Genomic DNA, 19,980 nt, shown 5'->3' on the forward strand with positions numbered 1-19,980 from the left:
CAATCATATAATTTTCACTGGTCATCAGAGAGATGCAAATCAAAACCACATTGAGATACCATCTCACGCCAGTTAGAATGGCGATCATTAAAAAATCTGGCATGCTCTGCTCATGTACCCCAAAACCTATAATCCAATAAAAAATTAAAAAAAAAAAATCTGGAGACAACAGATGCTGGAGAGGATGTGGAGAAAAAGGAACACTTCTACACTGTTGGTGGGAGTGTAAATTAGTTCAACCATTGTGGAAGACAGTGTGGCGATTCCTCAAGGCCTTAGAAATAGAAATTCCATTTGACCCAGCAATCCCATTACTGGGTATATACCCAAAAGACTATAAATCGTTCTACTATAAGGACACATGTACACGAATGTTCATTGCAGCACTGTTTACAATAGCAAGGACCTGGAATCAACCCAAATGCCCATTGATAATAGACTGGATTGGAAAAATGTGGCAAATATACACCATGGAATATTATGCAGCAATCAGAAATGATGAGTTTGTGTCGTTTGTAGGGACATGGATGAATCTGGAGAACATCATCCTCAGCAAACTGACACAAGAACAGAAAATGAAACACCGCATATTCTCACTCATAGGTGGGTGATGAAAAATGAGAACACATGGACACAGAAAGGGGAGTACTAAACTCTGGGGTCTATTGGGGGGAAAAGGGGAGGGCCAGAGGGAGGGGGAGGTGGGGAGGGATAGCCTGGGGAGAAATGCCAAATGTGGGTGAAGGGGAGAAGAAAAGCAAAGCACACTGCCATGTGTGTACCTACGCAACTGTCTTGCATGCTCTGCTCATGTACCCCAAAACCTAAAATCCAATAAAAAATTAAAAAAAAAAAAAAGAAATGCTACTGATTTTTGTATGTTGATTTTGTATCCTTTAACTTTACTGAATTTCTTTATCAGTTCTAATGTTTTTTTTTTTGCTGGTATATTTAGGCCGTTTCAAATATAAGATAATATCTGTAAACAAGGATAATTTGATCTCTTGTTTTCCAGTTTGGATGCCTTTATTTCTTTGTCTTCTCTGATTGCCCTAGATAGGACTTCCAGTACTATGTTGAATAACAGTACTGAAGGGAGACAGACATCCATGTAATTTTACAGATCTTAGAGGAAAGGCTTTCATTTTTTCTCCATTAAGTATACTACCTGTGGTTCCATTAAATATGACTTTTATTATGTTGAAGTATGTTTCTTCTATATCCAGTTTTTTGAAGGTTTGTACTATGAAGGGATGCTGAATTTTATTAAATGCCCTTTCAGTATTAATTGAAATAATCATATAGTTTTTGTACTGCATTCTGTTGATATGATGTATCACATAGATTGATTTGTGTACATTGAAACATTCTTGCATCCCTGGAATAAATCCCACTTGGTCAGGATGAACTATCTCTTTAATATGTTGTTGAATTTGGTTTCCTAGTATTTTGTTGAGGATTTTTGCATCAATGCTCATCAGAGATATTGGCTGGTGTTTTTTTTTTTTTTTTTTTTTTTGTAGTGTATCTTGGTGCCTGACTTTGGTATCAGGTCAATACTGACGTAATGAGTTTGGGAGTATTCCCTCCTCCTCTGTTTTTCAGAATAGTTTGAGTAGGATTGGTTTAGTTCTTCTTTAAATGGTAAACTTCAGCAGTAAAACCATTGGGTTGCAGGCTTTGCTTTGCTGGGAGACTTTTTATTATGGTTTTGATCTCGTTACTTGTTATTGGTCTATTCAGATTTGGAATTCTCTCTGATTCAATCTTGGTAGGTTTTGTGTGTTTAGAAATTTATCCATTTCTTCTAGGTTTTCCAATTTGTTGGCATATAGTTGCTCATAGTAGCCCCTAATTATCCTTTCAATTTCTATACTATTGATTGTAATGTCTTCTTCTTCATCCCTGATTTTATTTATTTTGATCTTCTCTCTTGTTTTTCTTAGTCTGACTAAAGGTTTTGTCAATTTTATTTATCTTTTCAGAAAACCAACTTTTTGTTTTGTTGATCTTTTGTATTTTTTGATTCAATTTCATTTATTTCTGCTCTGGTGTTTATTATTTCTTTTCTTCTACTAACCATGAGTTTGGTTTGCTCTTACTTTTCTAGTTCTTTAAAATGTATCATTAAATTTTTTGTTTGAAGTTTTTTTCAATGTAGGGACTTACAGCTATAAACTTCCCTCTTAGTATCTTTTTTGTTGTATCCCATATGTTTTGGTATGTCGTGTTTCCATTATGGTTTATTTCAAGATTTTTTTTCAATTTCTTAATTTCTTCATTGACCCACTGGTTGTCTAGGAGCATATAGTTTAGTTTCCATATATTTGTATAGTTTTAAAATTTCCTTTTGTTATTGCTTTCTATTTTATTTCATTATGATCAGAGAAGATATTTGATATAATTTCAATTTTTAAAAATCTGATCTTATTTGTCACTCAAAAAATCTTATTTCTGACCGGATTCTGACTTAGACATAGAAGCTCGCAGAGAGGAAGGTCTGTGTCTCTTCACAATTTCTCTTCACAGTTTGCTCCTGGCACTTCTCTTTAGCCTCCTTCATTCTCTTGGCCAAACGTTTAGCATATTTTGCATCCTCTTCCTTACGTTTCTTAGTACGCTGCTTCTTCAGAGCGATACACTGCCATTTGTGCCATAGGACACATGGAATAACAAGATGCTGAATCTTGGGTGCTTTGGTCCTAGGTTTCTTACCCTCTTTGTTTAAGAGCTTTCTTACAACATACTGGCGGACATCATCTTCCTTAGGGAGATTGAAAAGTTTGTGGATTCTGCTAGCTCTTTTGGGCCCCAGGTGACAAGACAATGTAGTATCAGTCAGTTTAGTAATATCCTCCTCTCTGTTTTTTAACAATAACCAAGTTGAGAACACTCAAATAGGTATCCACAATGTAACCATGAACTGATTTTCTCTTTCTTTCTCCAGTTCTCCTTGGTCTGTAACAGGAATGCCCCTTACTCAGTACCAGGCAGACATGAAGTAGGGTGTCTTGTAACAGTAAGGGGCATACCTGTTACAAGACACCCTACTTCATGGGGAAACCTTGTTTGTTGTTCTCACCACTGATTTGATTGCCCTAGCTAGGACTTTCAGTACTATGTTGAATAACAGTGCTGAAAGTGGGGAATCCTTGTCATTTTCAATTCTCACTAAACAAGAGAAAACTAATGAAAACCCTACACTTTAATTTTGTCTCCCTGCTTTTTAACTTTTTATTGTTTCTATTTATATCTTATTGTTCTGTTTATGTCTTGGAATTTTTTTATAGCTATTATTTTTCTTCAGTTCATCATTTAGTTTTTCTACTCAAGATCTGAGTAGTTTACACACCTCAATTACAGAGTGATACCATTCTGTGTTTTTCTATGTACTTACTCTTACCAGTGAGTTTTGTACCTTCAGATGATTGTTTATTGCTCATTAACAGCCTTGTCTTTTAGACTGAAGAACTCCCTTTTGCATTTCTTATGGTACTTATCTCATGTTGATGAAATCCTTCAGCCTTTTGTTGTCTCAGAAGTCTATTTCTCCTTCATTTTTGAAGGACATTTTCACCAGATATACTATTGTAGGGTAAATGTTTTTGTCCTTCAGCACTTCAAATACGTGATGTTACTCTCTCCTGGCCTGTAAGGTTTCCACTGGAAAAATCTGCTGCTAGCTATATTGAAGCTCCATGGTATGTTATTTGCTTATTTTCCTCTTGCTGCTTTTAAGATCCTTTCTTTTTTCTTTTTCTTTTTTGAGATTGAGTCTTGCTCTGTTATCCAGGCTGGAGTGCAGTGGTGTGATCTTGGCTCACTGCAACCTCTGCCACCTGGGTTCAAGCGATTCCCCTGCCTCAGCCTCTTGAGTAGCTGGGACTATAGGTGCATGCCACCACACCCGGTTAATTTCTTTTTTTTTTTTTAGTAGAGATGGGGTTTCACCATGTTGGCCACGATGGTCTCGATCTCCTGACCTTGTGATCCACCCGCCTTGGTCTCCCAAAGTGCTGGGATTGCAGGCGTGAGCCACCATGCCCAGCCTAGGATCCTTTCTTTATTCTTGACCTTTGGGAGTTTGTTTACTAAATGTTTTGAGGTAGTCTTCTTTGGGTTAAATCTGCTTGGTGTTCTGTAACCTTCTTGTACTTGAATACTGATCTCTTTCAATAGATTTGGGAAGTTCTCTGTTATTATCCCTTTGGATAATTTTCTACCTCTGTCTCTCTCTTTACCTCCTCTTTAAGGCCAATAACTTCTAGGCTTGCCCTTTTGAGGCTATTTTCTACATCTTGTAGGCATGCTTCAGTTTTTATTCTTTTTCATTTTGCCTCCTTTCACTGTGTATTTTCAAATAGCCCTTCTCCAAGCTCACTAATTGTTTCTTCTGCTTGATCAATTCTGCTATTAAAAGACTCTGATGCATTCTTCAGCATGCCAGTTGCATGTTTTAGCTCCAGAATTTCTGCTTGAATCTTTTTAAATTATTTTAATATCTTAGTTAAATTTATCTGATAGGATTTTGAATTCCTTATCAATGTTATCTTGAGTTTCTTTGACTTTCCTCAACATAGCTATTTTGAATTATCTGTATGAATAGTCACATATTGTTATTTCTCCAGGACTGGTCCCTGGTGCCTTATTTAGTTTGTTTGGTGAGGTCATGTTTTCCTAGATGGTCTTGATGCTTTTGGATGTTCATTAGTGTGTGGGCATTGAAGAGTTAATATCTATCGTAGTCTTCACAGTCTGGGCTTGTTTGTACCTATCTTTCTTGGGAAAGCTTTCCAGGTATTCAAAGAGACTTGAGGGTTTTCATCTAAGATTTTGGTCTCTGCAGCCATATTTACATTAGGAAGCACCATAATGTTATGGTTCTTGTAGCCTCATAGAGGTACCACCTTAGTGGTCTTGGATATAATTCTGAAGAATTCTCTGGATTACCAGGCAGAGACTCTTGTTCTATTCCCTTACTTTTTCCTAAACAAATGGAATCTCTCTTTGTACTGAGCTGGTTGGAGCTGGTGGGGGGAGTGATACAAGTACCCCTGTGACCACTACCATTGAATCTGTTGGGTCAGACCTGAAGCCAGCATGGTACTGAGTCTTGCCCAAGGCCGACAATAACCACTGCATTGGTACCACTGGTGAGTCCAGAGATGCTGTCTGGGAGCCAGGGCCTAGAGTCAGAAACTTTAGGAATCTACCTGTTTCTCTATTCTACTGCAGCTGAGTTGGCATTCAAACCACAGGACAAAATCCCTCCCACTCTTTCCTCCCCTTTCCATAAGCAGAGAACTCTCTCCCCATGGCCACCACCACCTCATGCCTGTGGCGAGTAGCCCCTGGCTTCCACTTAAATGCATCGAAAGCCTAAGAGTTCTTCAGTCAGTTTATGGTGAATGCTTTCAGGCCTGGGACTCTCCCTTCTTGGCAGTGGGCTCCCCTCAGGCCCAGGGCAGGTCCAGAAATGCCATCCCAGAATCACAGCCTAAAACTGGGGACCCCAAGCAGGCTCTTGGTGTGTGGCTGAGCTGGCACCTAAGCTTCAAGAGAGCTAAAGTCCCTTTTACTCTTGTTTCATCTTTTCTCAAACAGAAGGAATGTTTCCCTAATATGGTTTGTATCTATGCCCCCACCCAAATTTCATGTTGAATTGTAATCCCCAGTGTTGGAGGTGAGGCCTGGTGGGAGGTGATTGGAACATGGGAGTAGTTTTGAATGGTTTAGCACCACCCCCCTAGGGCTGTTCTTGTGATAGAGGTCTCGCAAGAACTGGTTATTTAAAATCGTGTAGCCCTCACCTTTCTCTCTCTTTCTCCTGCTCCAGCCATGTGAGAAGTGCTGGTTCCCCCTTCACCTTCTACCATTATTTTAAGTTTCCTGAGGCCTCTGCAGAAGCCGAGCAGATGACCAGTATCATGCTTTCTATACAGCCTGTGGAAATATGAGCCAATTAAACCTCTTTTTTTAAATAAATTACCCAGTATCCAGTATTTCTTTATAGCAGTGTAAGAACCAACTAATACAGAAAATTGGTACCTAGGAGTGGGACATTTCTATAAAGATTCCTGAAAATGTGAAAGCAACTTTGGAACCACTGCTGGTAATGGGCAGAGGTTAGAAATGTGGAGGGCTCGGAAGACAAGGATAAGGGAGAATTTGGAAATTCCTAGGGACTTGTTAAATTGTTGTGACCAAAATGCTGATAATGATTCAGACAGTGAAGGCCAGGCTGAAGAGGACTCAGATGGAGATGAGGAACTTATTGATAATTGGAGCAATGGTCAATTTTGTTATGCTTTGCAAAGAACTTGGAGGCATTGTGCCCCTGCTCTAGGGATCTTTGGAACTTTGAGCTTGAGAGTGATGATTGTGATGATTTAGGGTATCTGGCAGAATAAATTTCTAAGCAGCAAAGCATTCAAGATGTTACCTGGCTGCTTCTAACAATCTAAGTTCACATGTTTGAGCAAACAAATAATGTAAAACTGGAATTTATATTTAAAAGGGAAGCAGAGCATTAAAGTTTGGAAAATCAGCAGCTTGGCCACATGGTAGAAAAAGCCATTTTCAGGGGAGGAACTCAAGCAGGCTGCAGAAATTTGCATAACTAAAAGAGAGGCAAATGTTGATAGCCAAGACAATGGGAATTTCAGAGTCCAAGGAATTTCAGAGTCCTTTGTGGTGGCCCTTCTCATCACAGGTCCAGAGACCTAGGAGGGACGAATAGTTTCGTGGGGCAGGCATATGCAGCCTTGGGACACTGCTACCTCCATCCCAGCTGCTCCAGCTCCAACCATGGCTAAAAGCAGCCCAGAAACAGCTTGGACTGCTGCTCCAGAGGGTGCAAGCCATAAGCCTTGGGAGCTTACACATGGTGTTAAGCCTTCAGGTGTGCACAGTACAAGAGTTGAGGCTTGGGAGGCTCCACCTAGATTTCAGAGGATGTATTGAAAAGCCTGGATGTCCAGGCAGAAGCCTACTGCAGAGGCTGAGCCCTCATGGAGAACCTTTGCTGGTTGGTGCAGAGGGGAAATGTGGGGTTGGAGTCCCCACACAGAGTCCCAACTAAGGCACTGCATAGTGGAGCTGTGAGAAGAGGGCCATCGTCTTCTAGTCCCCAGTGCCTGGAAAAGCTACAGACTCTCAATGCCAGCCCATTAAAGCAGCTGTGTGGGCTATACCCAGCAAAGCCTCAGGGGTGGAGCTGCCTAAGATCTTGGGAGCTCAGCCCTTGCACCAGTATGCCTTGGATGCAAGACGTGAAATCAAAGGAGATTATTTTGGAGCTTTAAGATTTAATGACTGCACTGCTAAGTTTTGGATTTGCATGGAGACTATAGCACCCAGTTTTTGGCTGATTTTTCCCTTTTGGAATGGGAGTATTTACCCAATGGCTGTACCCCCATTGTTTCTTGGGAGTAACTAACTTGTTTTTTATTTTACAGGCTCATAGGCAGAAGGAACTTGCCTTGTCTCAGGTGAGACTTTGGACCGTGGACTTTTGAGTCAATGCTGAAATGAGTTAAGACTTTGGGGGACTGTTGGGAAGGCATGATCATATTTTGAAATGTGAGAAGGACATGACATTTTAGAGGGGCCAGGGGCAGAATGACATGGTTCACATTTGTGTTCCCACCCAAATCTCATGTTGAATTATAATCCCCAATGTTGGAGATGAGGCCTGGTGGGAGGTGACTGGAACATTGGGGTGGTTTCTAGTGGTGTAGCACCATCCCGGTAATGCTGTTCTTGTGATAGAGTATTCATGAGATCTGGTTGTTTGAAAGTTTGTAGCACCTCCCCGCTTCCTCTCTTCCTCTTGCTCTGCCATGTGAAAAGTACTGGCTCTCCATTTTCCTTCTACCATGTTTTTAAGTTTCCTGAGACCTCCCCAGAAGCTGAGCAGATGGCCAGCTCTGCTGTAAATGCTTCCTGTACAGCCTGCAGAACCATGAGCCAATTAAACCTCTCTTCTTTGGAGTTACAAAACGGCCGACCGGAGCGTGTTCTGCGGCATTCCTCCAGCGGTCTCGGGCTGAGCTGGTGCTGTCACCTCCTTGCTGAACACAGCATGAGGTGCCCCCCGCCCCAGGGACATGGTGTTTGAGTCTCAGGGCTTGCGGAGCACCAAGTCCTCTGAGAGTCACAGTGCAGCACCCGAAGTGGCGGAGCACGCACAGCCCGGACACCACCAGCCACTTCAAAATCCAGTGTCGCCGCACCTTGTGTTTCGCCGTGCTCAAGACCAGCTAGTGCTGCGGCTGCCGCCGGGCAGGTTTGGAAACATGGCCAAAATAATTGCCGAGAAGGAACTGACAGATAAGAATTGGGATCAAGAGGATGAAGCTGAAGAGGTGGGAACATTCTCACTGGCCAGTGAGGAAGTCTTGAAGAACAGAGCAATAAAGAAACCAAAGCGCAGAAATGTGGGGTTTGAGTCTGACAGTGGAGGAAACTTTAAAGGTTTTAAAGGTTTGGTTGTACCTTCTGGTGGAGGATGGTTTCCTGGATTTGGTAGCAGTGCTGGAGGGAAGCCTTTAGAAGGACTTTCAAAAGGAAACAACGTAACCAGTGCCCTTCCCTTCACCAGTGCAAGGGCAGCAGCAGAGCCCAAGGTAGCCTTTGGTTCTCTTGCTGCAAATGGCCCTACTGCCTTGGTTGAGAAAAAAGTTTCAAATCCCAAAACGAATGGGGACAGTCAGCAGCCCTCCTCCTCTGGCCTTGCTTCCAGTAAAACTTGTGTCAGGAATGCCTATCACAAGCAGTTGGCTGCCTTGAACTGCTCCGTCCGGGATTGGATAGTGAAGCACATGAATACAAACCTACTCTGTGATCTGACGCCTATCTTTAAAGACTATGAGAAATATCTAGCAAACATTGAACAGCAGCACGGGGACGGTGGCAGGAATTCTGAAAGTGAATCTAAACGGCATTTAAATATAAATGGCAGTTGAAACAGTCTCTTTCCCTTTTTGGCTCAACAAAATTACAGCAAGAGTCAACGTTTTTGTTTCATGGCAACAAAACTGAAGATACACCTGGAAAGAAGGTGGAGGTTGCAACTGAAAAGCAAACAGACCTATCACTAGGAGCAAGTGCCTCATTGAACTTCGGCAAGAAAGTTGATAGCTCTGTTGTGGGCTAATTAAGCTCTGACCCCCTGACTGGATTTTCATTTTCCCCTGGAAATTCCAGTTTATTTGGCAAAGATATTACCCAGAGTAAACCAGTCTCTTCACCATTTCCTGCTAAACCATTGGAGGGCCAAATAGAAGGTGACAGTACTGAATGCAAAGGTGGAGATGACAAAGAGAGTGATGAGCCACCCAAAGTAGTAGTTACTGAAGTAAAAGAAGACGATGCTTTTTACTTCCAAAAGTGTAAACTATTTTACAAGAAAGACAATGAGTTCAAAGAGAAAGGCATAGGTACCCTGCATTTAAAACCTACAGTGAATCAGAAGACACAGCTTTTGGTGCGGGCAGACACCCATTTAGGCAACATATTGTTGAATGTTCTGATTCCGCCCAATATGCCATGTACCCAAACAGGGAAAAATAATGTTCTTATCATCTGTGTTCCAAATCCACCAACTGATGAGAAGAATGCCACCATCCCAGTTATCACGTTGATTTGGGTAAAAACCAGCGAGGATGCAGATGAGTTGCACAAAATTTTACTGGAGAAAAAGGATGACTGAACACGTGAAGTCAGCTGTGGAATGATTACCAAGTTGCTGCTTCCCCCACCCCCTCTTAAACTATCATCTACACCATGGACAGTGAACGCATATGAAATGAAAGTGAAGTCAAAGTGAAACCATCCTAGAAAAAGATGATGCTCATAGGCATTTGCAACGTGATCAACCCCACACATATGTAAACCATCACCAAGTGAGTGCCTGGGAGCTTTGACACATGAGCCATGTGAATTCACTGGAAAACATGGAATAAGGTCATAGAAGAGAAAATCGTGTGGAAATTTTGCCTTTAACTTTAGATAGCAGTGTATTATATGTTTGATACCTGAAATATCTTTACTTTTTAAAGAAGATTCCATGTGTCTGGAAGGGAGCCATGGTTATGCACACACATATCCACGTCACTTCTCCTGAGCTGTCAGGTAACGTGAGCATTCTTTGAAGACTCTGGGCACATGAATGAGATTCAAAATTTAACCTTTACATTTCCATTTTCATTTCTCATGAATCATTTGAGACTAGTACCAGCTGATGTTGTGTAGAGGCTGACGGTTAATGTCCAAGGGCTCACATGTGTATGTTCTGATCTTCAGTGCAGAGTGTATTCTTATTTAGAAAAGAATAGTCAAAATAACTGTGGATGGTACAGATGCTTTTTTAAAACTACGATCTTTAGGTATAAAGTTTTTTATTTTATTTTATTTTAGGTTTTGGGGTACATGTGCAGAATGTGCAAGATAGTTGCATAGGTACAGACATGGCAGTGTATTCTGCTGCCTTCTTCCCCTTCACCCACATTTGGCATTTCTCCCCAGGCTATCCCTCCCCAGCTCTCCCCCCACTGTCCCTCCCCCTATTCCCCCCAATAGGCCCCAGTGTGTAGTACTTCCTTCCTTGTGTCCATGTGTTCTCATTTTTCCTCACCCACCTATGAGTGAGAACATGCGGTATTTCATTTTCTGTTCTTGTGTCAGTTTGCTGAGAATGATGTTCTCCATATTCAACCATGTCCCTACAAAGGACACGAACTCATCATTTTTGATTGCTGCATAATATTCCATGGTGTATATGTGCCACATTTTCCCAATCCAGTCTATCATCGATGGGCATTTGGGTTGGTTCCAGGTCTTTGCTATTGTAAACAGTGCTGCAGTGAACATTGGTGTGCATGTGTCCTTATAGAAGAACGATTTATAGTCCCTTGGATATATACCCAGTAATGGGATTGCTGGGTCAAATGGAATTTCTATTTCTAAGGCCTTGAGGAATCCCCACACTGTCTTCCACAATGGTTGAACTAATTTACACTCCCACCAACAGTGTAAAAGTGTTCCTATTTCTCCACATCCTCTCCAGCATCTGTTGTCTCCAGATTTTTTAATGATCGCCATTCTAACTGGTGTGAGATGGTATCTCAATGTGGTTTTGATTTGCATCTCTCTAATGACCAGTGATGATGAGCATTTTTTTTATATGTTTGTTGGTCTCATGTATGTCTTCTTTAGTAAAGTGTCTGTTCATATCCTTTGCCCATTTTTGAATGGGCTTGTTTGTTTTTTTCCTGTAAATCTGTTTGAGTTCTTTGTAAATTCTGGATATCAGCCCTTTGTCAGATGAATAAATTGAAAAAATTTTTTCCCATTCTGTTGGTTGGCGATTCACTCTAGTGACTGTTTCTTTTGCTGTGCAGAAGCTGTGGAGTTTGATTAGGTCCCATTTGTCTATTCTGGCTTTTGCTGCCAATGCTTTTGGTGTTTTGTTCATGAAGTCCTTGCCTACTCCTATGTCCTTAATGGTTTTTCCTAGATTTTCTTCTAGGATTTTTATGGTGCCAGGTCTTATGTTTAAGTCTTTAATCCATCTGGAGTTAATTTTAGTGTAAGGTGTCAGGAAGGGGTCCAGTTTCTGCTTTCTGCACATGGCTAGCCAGTTTTCCCAACACCATTTGTTAAACAGGGAATCCTTTCCCCATTGCTGGTTTTTGTCAGGTTTATCAAAGATTGTATAGTTGTAGATATGTTGTGTTGCCTCTGGTGTCTCTGTTTTGTTCCATTGGTCTATATCTCTATTTTGGTACCAGTACCATGCTGTTTTGATTACTATAGCCTTGTAGTATAGTTTGAAATCCGGTAGTGTGATGCCCCCCGCTGTGTTCTTTTTGCTTAGAATTGACTTGGCTATGCGGGCTCTCTTTTGGTTCCATATGAAGTTCATGGTGGTTTTTTCCAGTTCTGTGAAGAAAGTCAATGGTAGCTTGATGGGGATAGCGTTGATTCTGTAAATTACTTTGGGCAGTATAGCCATTTTCACGATATTAATTCTTCCTAACCATGAACATGGAATGTTTCTCCATCTGTTTGTGTCCTCTCTGATTTCGTTGAGCAGTGGTTTGTAGTTCTCCTTGAAGAGGTCCCTTACGTTCCTTGTGAGTTGTATTCCAAGGTATTTTATTCTTTTTGTAGCAATTGTGAATGGCAGTTCGTTCTTGATTTGGCTTTCTTTAAGTCTGTTATTGGTGTAGACGAATGCTTGTGATTTTTGCACATTGATTTTATATCCTGAGACTTTGCTGAAGTTGTTTATCAGTTTCAGGAGTTTTTGGGCTGAGGCGATGGGGTCTTCTAGGTATACTATCATGTCGTCTGCAAATAGAGACAATTTGGCTTCCACCTTTCCTATTTGAATACCCTTTATTTCTTTTTCTTGCCTGATTGCTCTGGCTAGAACTTCCAGTACTATATTGAATAGGAGTGGTGAGAGAGGGCATCCTTGTCTAGTACCAGATTTCAAAGAAAATGCTTCCAGTTTTTGCCCATTCAGTATGATATTGGCTGTTGGTTTGTCATAAATAGCTTTTATTACTTTGAGATACGTTCCATCGATACCGAGTTTATTGAGGGTTTTTAGCATAAAGGGCTGTTGAATTTTGTCAAATGCCTTCTCTGCGTCAATTGAGATAATCATGTGGTTTTTGTTTTTGGTTCTGTTTATGTGGTGAATTACGTTTATAGACTTGCATATGTTGAACCAGCCTTGCATCCCTGGGATGAATCCTACTTGATCATGATGAATAAGTTTTTTGATTTGCTGTTGCAATCGGCTTGCCAATATTTTATTGAAGATTTTTGCATCTATGTTCATCATGGATATTGGCCTGAAGTTTTCTTGTTGGGTCTCTGCCGGGTTTTGGTATCAGAATGATGTTGGTCTCATAAAATGATTTGGGAAGGCTTCCCCCTTTTTGGATTGTTTGAAATAGTTTTAGAAGAAATGGTACCAGCTCCTCTTTGTGTGTCTGGTAGAATTCGGCTGTGAATCCGTCTGGACCTGGGCTTTTTTTGTGTGGTAGGCTCTTAATTGCTGCCTCGACTTCTGACCTTGTTATTGGTCTATTCATAGTTTCAGCTTCCTCCTGATTTAGGCTTGGGAGGACACAGGAGTCCAGGAATTTATTCATTTCTTCCAGGTTTACTAGTTTATGTGCATAGAGTTGTTTATAATATTCTCTGATGATGGTTTGAATTTCTGTGGAATCTGTGGTGATTTCCCCTTTATCATTTTTTATTGCATCTATTTGGTTGTTCTCTCTTTTCTTTTTAATCAATCTGGCTAGTGGTCTGTCTATTTTGTTGATCTTTTCAAAAAACCAGCTCTTGGATTTATTGATTTTTTGAAGGGTTTTTCGTGTCTCAATCTCCATCAGGTCAGCTCTGATCTTAGTTATTTCTTGTCTTCTGCTGGGTTTTGAGTTTTTTTGATCTTGCTCCTCTAGCTCTTTCAATTTTGACGATAGGGTGTCAATTTTGGATCTCTCCATTCTCCTCATATGGGCACTTATTGCTATATACTTTCCTCTAGAGACTGCTTTAAATGTGTCCCAGAGGTTCTGGCATGTTGTGTCTTCGTTCTCATTGGTTTCGAAGAACTTCTTTATTTCTGTCTTCATTTCATTGTTTACCCAGTCAACATTCAAGAGCCAGTTGTTCAGTTTCCATGAAGCTGTGTGGTTCTGGGTTGGTTTCTGTATTCTGAGTTCTAACTTGATTGCACTATGGTCTGAGAGGTTGTTTGTTATGATTTCAGTTGTTTTGCATTTGTTGAGCAGTGCTTTATTTCCAATTATGTGGTCAATTTTAGAGTAGGTGTGATGTGGTGCTGAGAAGAATGTGTATTCTGTGGATTTGGGGTGGAGAGTTCTGTAAATGTCTATCAGGTTTGCTTGCTCCAGGTCTGAGTTCAAGCCCTGGATATCCTTGTTGATTTTCTGTCTGGTCGATCTGTCTAATATTGACAGTGGAGTGTTAAAGTCTCCCACTATTATTGTATGGGAGTCTAAGTCTCTTTGTAAGTCATTAAGAACTTGCCTTATGTATCTGGGTGCTCCTATATTGGGTCCATATATGTTTAGGATCGTTAGCTCTTCTTGTTGTATCGATCCTTTTACCATTATGTAATGGCCTTCTTTGTCTCTTTTGATCTTTGTTGCTTTAAAGTCTATTTTATCAGAGATGAGAATTGCAACTCCTGCTTTTTTTTTGCTCTCCATTTGCTTGGTAAATCTTCCTCCATCCCTTTATTTTGAGCCTTTGTGTATCCTTGCATGTGAGATGGGTTTCCTGGATACAGCACACTGATGGGTTTTGGATTTTTATCCAATTTGCCAGTCTGTGTCTTTTGATTGGTGCATTTAGTCCATTTATATTTAGGGTTAGTATTGTTATGTGTGAATTTGATACTGCCATTTTGATGCTAAGTGGCTGTTTTGCTCGTTAGTTGTAGATTCTTCATTATTTTGATGCTCTTTAGCATTTAGTGTGATTTTGGAATGGCTGGTACTGGTTGATCCTTTCTATGTGTAGTGCCTCTTTCAGGAGCTATTGTAAAGCAGGCCTGGTGGTGACAAAATCTCTGAGTACTTGCTTGTTCGCAAAGGATTTTATTCTTCCTTCACTTCTGCAGCTCAGTTTGGCTGGATATGAAATTCTGGGTTGAAAGTTCTTTTCTATAAGAATGTTGAATATTGGCCCCCACTCTCTTCTGGCTTGTAGTGTTTCTGCCGAGAGATCTGCTGTGAGTCTGATGGGCTTCCGTTTGTGGGTGACCCGACCTTTCTCTCTGGCTGCCCTTAGTATTTTCTCCTTTATTTCAACCTTGTTGAATCTGACGATTATGTGCCTTGGGGTTGCTCTTCTTGTGGAATATCTTTGATGTGTTCTCTGTATTTCCTGCATTTGAGTGTTGGCCTGTCTTGCTTGGTGGGGGAAATTTGTCTGGATAATGTCCTGAAGAGTATTTTCCAGCTTGGATTCATTCTCTTCGTCCCCTTCTGGTACACCTATCAAACGTAGGTTAGGTCTTTTCACATAGTCCCACATTTCATGGAGACTTTGTTCATTCCTTTTTGTGCTTTTTTTCTCTGATCTTGGTTTCTCATTTTATTTCATTGAGTTGATCTTTGACTTCAGATATTCTTTCTTTTGCTTGGTCAGTTCGGCTATTGAGACTTGTGCATGCTTCACGAAGTTCTCGTATTGTGTTTTTCAGCTCCTTTAATTCATTCATATTCCTCTCTAAGTTATCCAGTCTTGTTATCATTTCCTCGAATCTTTTTTCATATCTTTTTTCAAGGTTCTTAGTTTCTTTGCATTGATTTAAAACATGTTCTTTTAGGTCACAAAAGTTTCTCATGATCCACCTTCTGAAGTCTAATTCCGTTGTTTCATCACAGTCCTTCTCCATCCAGCTTTGTTCCCTTGCTGGTGAGGGGTTTTGGTTTTTTGTAGGAGGTGAGGTGTTCTGGTTTCGTGTGTTTTCCTCCTTTTTGTGCTGGTTTCTTCCCATCTTTGTGGATTTATTCACCTGTCATCTGCGTAGTTGCTGACTTTTTGATTGGGTCTCTGAGTGGACACCCAGATTGTTGGTGATGGAGTATTTCTGTTACTTGGTTTTTCTTCTACCAGTCTAGCCCCTTCGCTGTACGACTGCTGAGGTCCACTCCAGGCCCTGCTTGTCTGGGGTGCACCTATAGCAGCTGCGGAACAGTGAGGGATGGTACCAGTTTCTTTTTCTGCTATCTTTGTCCCAGGATGATGCCTGCCAAATGTCAGTCTTTTGGATATAGAGGGGTCAGGGAGCTGCTTGAGGAGACAGTCTGTACTTTTTAGGAGCTCAATTGCTTAGCTGTGAGCTCTGTTGTTCTTTCAGGGCTGTTAGGCTGCTATGTTTAATTCTGCGGCAACAGAGCTCATTAAAAAACCCTTTTTTTCTTTGATGCTCTGTCTTAGGGGGTTGGGGCTTTATTTTTCGATGTCCATTGAGGTGTCCTGCCCAGCTAGGAGGCAGTCTAGTCACTATTTGCCTGCCGAGGCTTCGCCCTGCTGTTGTGAAGTTTGCCTTGTTGCTGCAGGCTCTGTTCTTTTCCTGTGGTCTCCGCCCTGCTGCCATGGGCTATGCCCTGTGGCGGACTCTCTCTGTTTTATCGGGTTGCCTTGGCAACGGCAGGCTGTGTCAGCAGTGGGCGTGTATCTCAGTTGGGGTGGATTGCCTCGGTAATGGTGGACACCCCTCCCCCACGGAGCATCTCAGGGAACGATTTTACCGGGAGCATTTGGAATTGCCGTTTTGTCCGTCCCACTGCGCTACCCCAAACGCTGTGTCCCTGCAATCCGCTGGGCTGGCCCGCTGTCCAAGTCCCATTCAGTCTCAAGTTCAGCCCTCTCAAGTCTCAGGTTGCCGGTTCGACAGGGCACCCGGACAAGCGTGCCCTGTGCAGAGTGCTGTTTAGGGCCGGCCGCCACCACTCTGGATGCCAGCTGCACCAGACAAAACCTCTGCCTGGCGTCCCACGTCTTCTTTATACCTGGGGATTTCCCCATTCTGTGGGCAACAAAGATCAATCTGGAAATGCAGCTCTGACTCACCTCTCCGTGCATTCACCGAGAGCTTCAATCCTGGGTTGTTCTCACAGCTACATCTTGAGTCCTCCCCCCTATAATATTTACTTATTTATTTTTACTCTCTCTAGGCCTTTACAAAAATTACTTACATGAGATACTACTACTACTAACTGTATAGTAGTGTCTAATTTTACTAGGGCACAAAAAACTCACAAATTCAACTTTGTCTTTCTTTTTTTAACTTTTATTTTAAGTTCAGTTTTATTTTTAACTTTTAGTTTTAAGTTGTATATGTGCAGGTTTGTTATATAGGTAAACTTGCATCATGGGGGTTTGTTGTACAGATCATTTCATCACCCAGGTATTAAGACTAGTGCCTATTAGTTATTTTTCCCTGTCTTTTTTATCCTCCTGCCCTCCGCTCTCTGATAGGTCCCAGTGTCTATTGTTCCCCTCTGTGTCCATGTGTTCTCATCAATTAGCTCTCATTTATAAGTGAGGACATGTGGTATTTGGTTTTCTGTTCCTGCATTAGTTTGCTAAGGATAATGGCCTCGAGCTCCATCCATGTTCTTGTAAAGGACATGATCTCATTCTTTTTTATGGCTGCATGGTGTCCCATGGTGTATATGTACCTCATTTCCTTAATCCAGTCTGCCATTGATAGTCATTTAGGTTGATTCCATGTCTTTGGTCTTGTGAATAGTGCTGCAGTGAACATACATTTGCATGTGTCTTTATGATAGAATGATTTATATCCCTTTGGGTATATACCCAGTGATGGGACTGTTAGGTCAAATGGTAGCTTTGTCTTTAGGTCTCTGAGGAATCACCACACTGTTTTCCATAATGGTTGAATTAATCTACACTCCCACCAATGGTGTATAAGAATTCCTTTTTTTCTGCAACCTCACCAGAATCTGTTTTTGTTTTTGTTTTTTTGACTTTTTAGTAATAGTCATGGGCTGGGCACAGTGGCTTATGCCTGTAATCCTAGAACTTTGGGAAGCTGAGGCAGGCAGATCACTTGAGGTCAGGAGGTCAAGACCAGCCTGGTCAACATGGTAAAATCCCGTCTCTACTAAAGATGGAAAAATTATTTTTAAATTCATATGGGCTAGGCACGGTGGCTCAACCTATAATCCCAGCACTTTGGGAGGCCAAGGCGGGCAGATCACCTGAGGTCGGGAGTTCCAAACCAGCTTGACCAACATGGAGAAACCCCATCTCTACTAAAAATACAAAAAAATTAGCCAGGTATGGTGGCACACACCTGTAATCCCAGCTACTCGGGAGGCTGAGACAGGAGAATTGCTTGAACTTGGGAGGTGGAGGTTTCAGTGAGCCAAGATAGCACCATTGCACTTCAGCCTGGGCAACAAGAGTGAAACTCTGTCTCAAAATAAAAATAAAAATTACCCAGGCGTGGTGGCAGGTACCTGTAATCCCAGCCACTCAGGAGGCTGAGGCAGGAGAATCACTTGAACCTGGGAAGCAGAGGTTGGAGTGAGCTGAGGTCATGCCACGGCACTCCAGCCTGGGTAACAGAGTCAGACTCTATCTCAAAATAATAATATTAATAATAATCATAGCTATTCTGATTGGTATGAGATGGTATCTCTTTGTGGTTTTGATTTGCATTTCTCTAATGATCAGTGATATTGAGCTTTTTTCATATGCTTGTAGGCCTTTTTTCATATGCTTGTATGTCTTCTTTTGAAAAGTATCTGTTCATGTCCTTTGCCCACTTTTTAATGGGGTTATTTATTTCTTGTAAATTTGTTTAAGTTCCTTATAGATGCTGGATATTAGAGCTTTGTCAGAGGCACAGTTTGCAAAAATTTTCTCCCATTTTGTAGGTTGTCTGTTTACTCCGTTTATAGCTTCTTTTGCTGTGTAGAAACTCTTTAATTAGATTTCATTTGTTAGTTTTCGCTTTTGTTGCAAATGCTTTTGGCGTCTTCGTCATGAAATCTTTGCCTGTTCCTATGTCCAGATGGTATTGCCTAGGTCGTCCTCTAGGGTTTTTATAGTTTTGGCTTTTAAGTCTTTAATCCCTCTTGAGTTAATTTTTGTATATGGTGTAAGGAAGTGGTCCAGTTTCAATCTACTGAATATTGCTAGCCAGTTATCCCAGCACAATTTATTGACTAGGCAATCCTTTCCCCATTGCTTGTTTTTAAATTTAAATTTAAATTTAATTTAATTTAATTTTTTTTTTCTGAGGCAGAGTTTCACTCTGTTGCCCAGGCTGGAGTGGATTGGTGCAATCATGGCTTGCAATAGCGTTGACCTCCCAGGCATGAGTAATGCTCCTGCCTCAGCCTCCTAAGTAGCTGGGACTATATGTGCATGCCACCATGCCCAACTAATTTTTGTATTTTTCATAGAGATAGGGTATTGCCATGTTGCTCAGGCTGGCCCATTGCTTGTTTTTGTCAGCTTTGTCAAAGATCAAATAGTTGCAGCTATGTAGCCTCATTTCTGGGTTCTCTGTTCTGTCCCATTAGTCTATGTGTCTGTTTTTGTACCAGTACCATGCTGCTTTGCTTACTGTAGCCCTGTATTATAGCTTAAAGTTAGGTAGCATGATGCTTCCACCTTTATTCTTTTTGCTTAGGGTTACCTTGGCTATTTGGGCTCTTTTTTCATTCCATATGAAATTTTCTCTTTTTTTTTTTTGAGATGGAGTTTCACTCTTTTCACCCAGGCTGTAGTGCAATGGTGCGATCTCAGCTCATTGCAGCCTCCACCTCCTGGGTTCAAGCGATTCTCCTGCCTCAGCCACCCAAGTTGCTGGGATTAAAGGTGCCTGCCACCACATCCAACTAATTTTTGTATTTTAGTAGAGATGAGGTATCACCATGTTGGTCAGGAGTGGTCTCCGACTCCTGACCTCAGGTGATCCACCCACCTCAGCCTTCCAAAGTGCTGGGGTTACAAGTGTGAGCCACTGTGCTTAGCCCATATGAACTTAAAAATAATTTTTCTAGTACTGCAATGAATGTCATTGGTAGTTTAATAGGAATAGCATTGAATCTATAAATTACTTTGGGCAGTATGGCCATTTTAGTGATATTGATTCTTCCTATCCATGAACAAGGAATGTTTTTCCATTTGTTTGTATCATCTGTGATTTCTTTGAGCAGTGTTCTGTCATTCTCCTTGTAGAGATTTTTTACCTCCTTGATTAGCTGAATTCCTAGGTATTTTATTCTTTTTGTGGCAATTGTGAATGGGACTGCATTCCCGACTTGGCTCTTGGCTTGACTGTTGTTGGTGTACAGGAGTGATGATGATTTTTGTACATTGATTTTTGTATCCTAGGACTTTGCTGAAGTTGTTAATCAGTGTAAGAAGCTTTGGGGCCAA

General features: G+C 41.2%; 2 pseudogenes; one reads left to right on the forward strand and one right to left on the reverse strand.

Moving 5' to 3' along the window:
- Positions 1 to 1,954: 1,954 nt before the first annotated feature.
- LOC118150481 (small ribosomal subunit protein eS6 pseudogene) lies at positions 1,955 to 4,850 on the reverse strand (annotated as a pseudogene).
- On the forward strand, positions 4,535 to 10,420 carry LOC100413060 (nuclear pore complex protein Nup50 pseudogene; annotated as a pseudogene).
- The last annotated feature ends 9,560 nt before the right edge of the window (positions 10,421 to 19,980 follow it).

The sequence above is a fragment of the Callithrix jacchus genome, chromosome X, assembly GCF_049354715.1.
Source record: "Callithrix jacchus isolate 240 chromosome X, calJac240_pri, whole genome shotgun sequence".
NCBI lineage: Eukaryota > Metazoa > Chordata > Mammalia > Primates > Cebidae > Callithrix > Callithrix jacchus.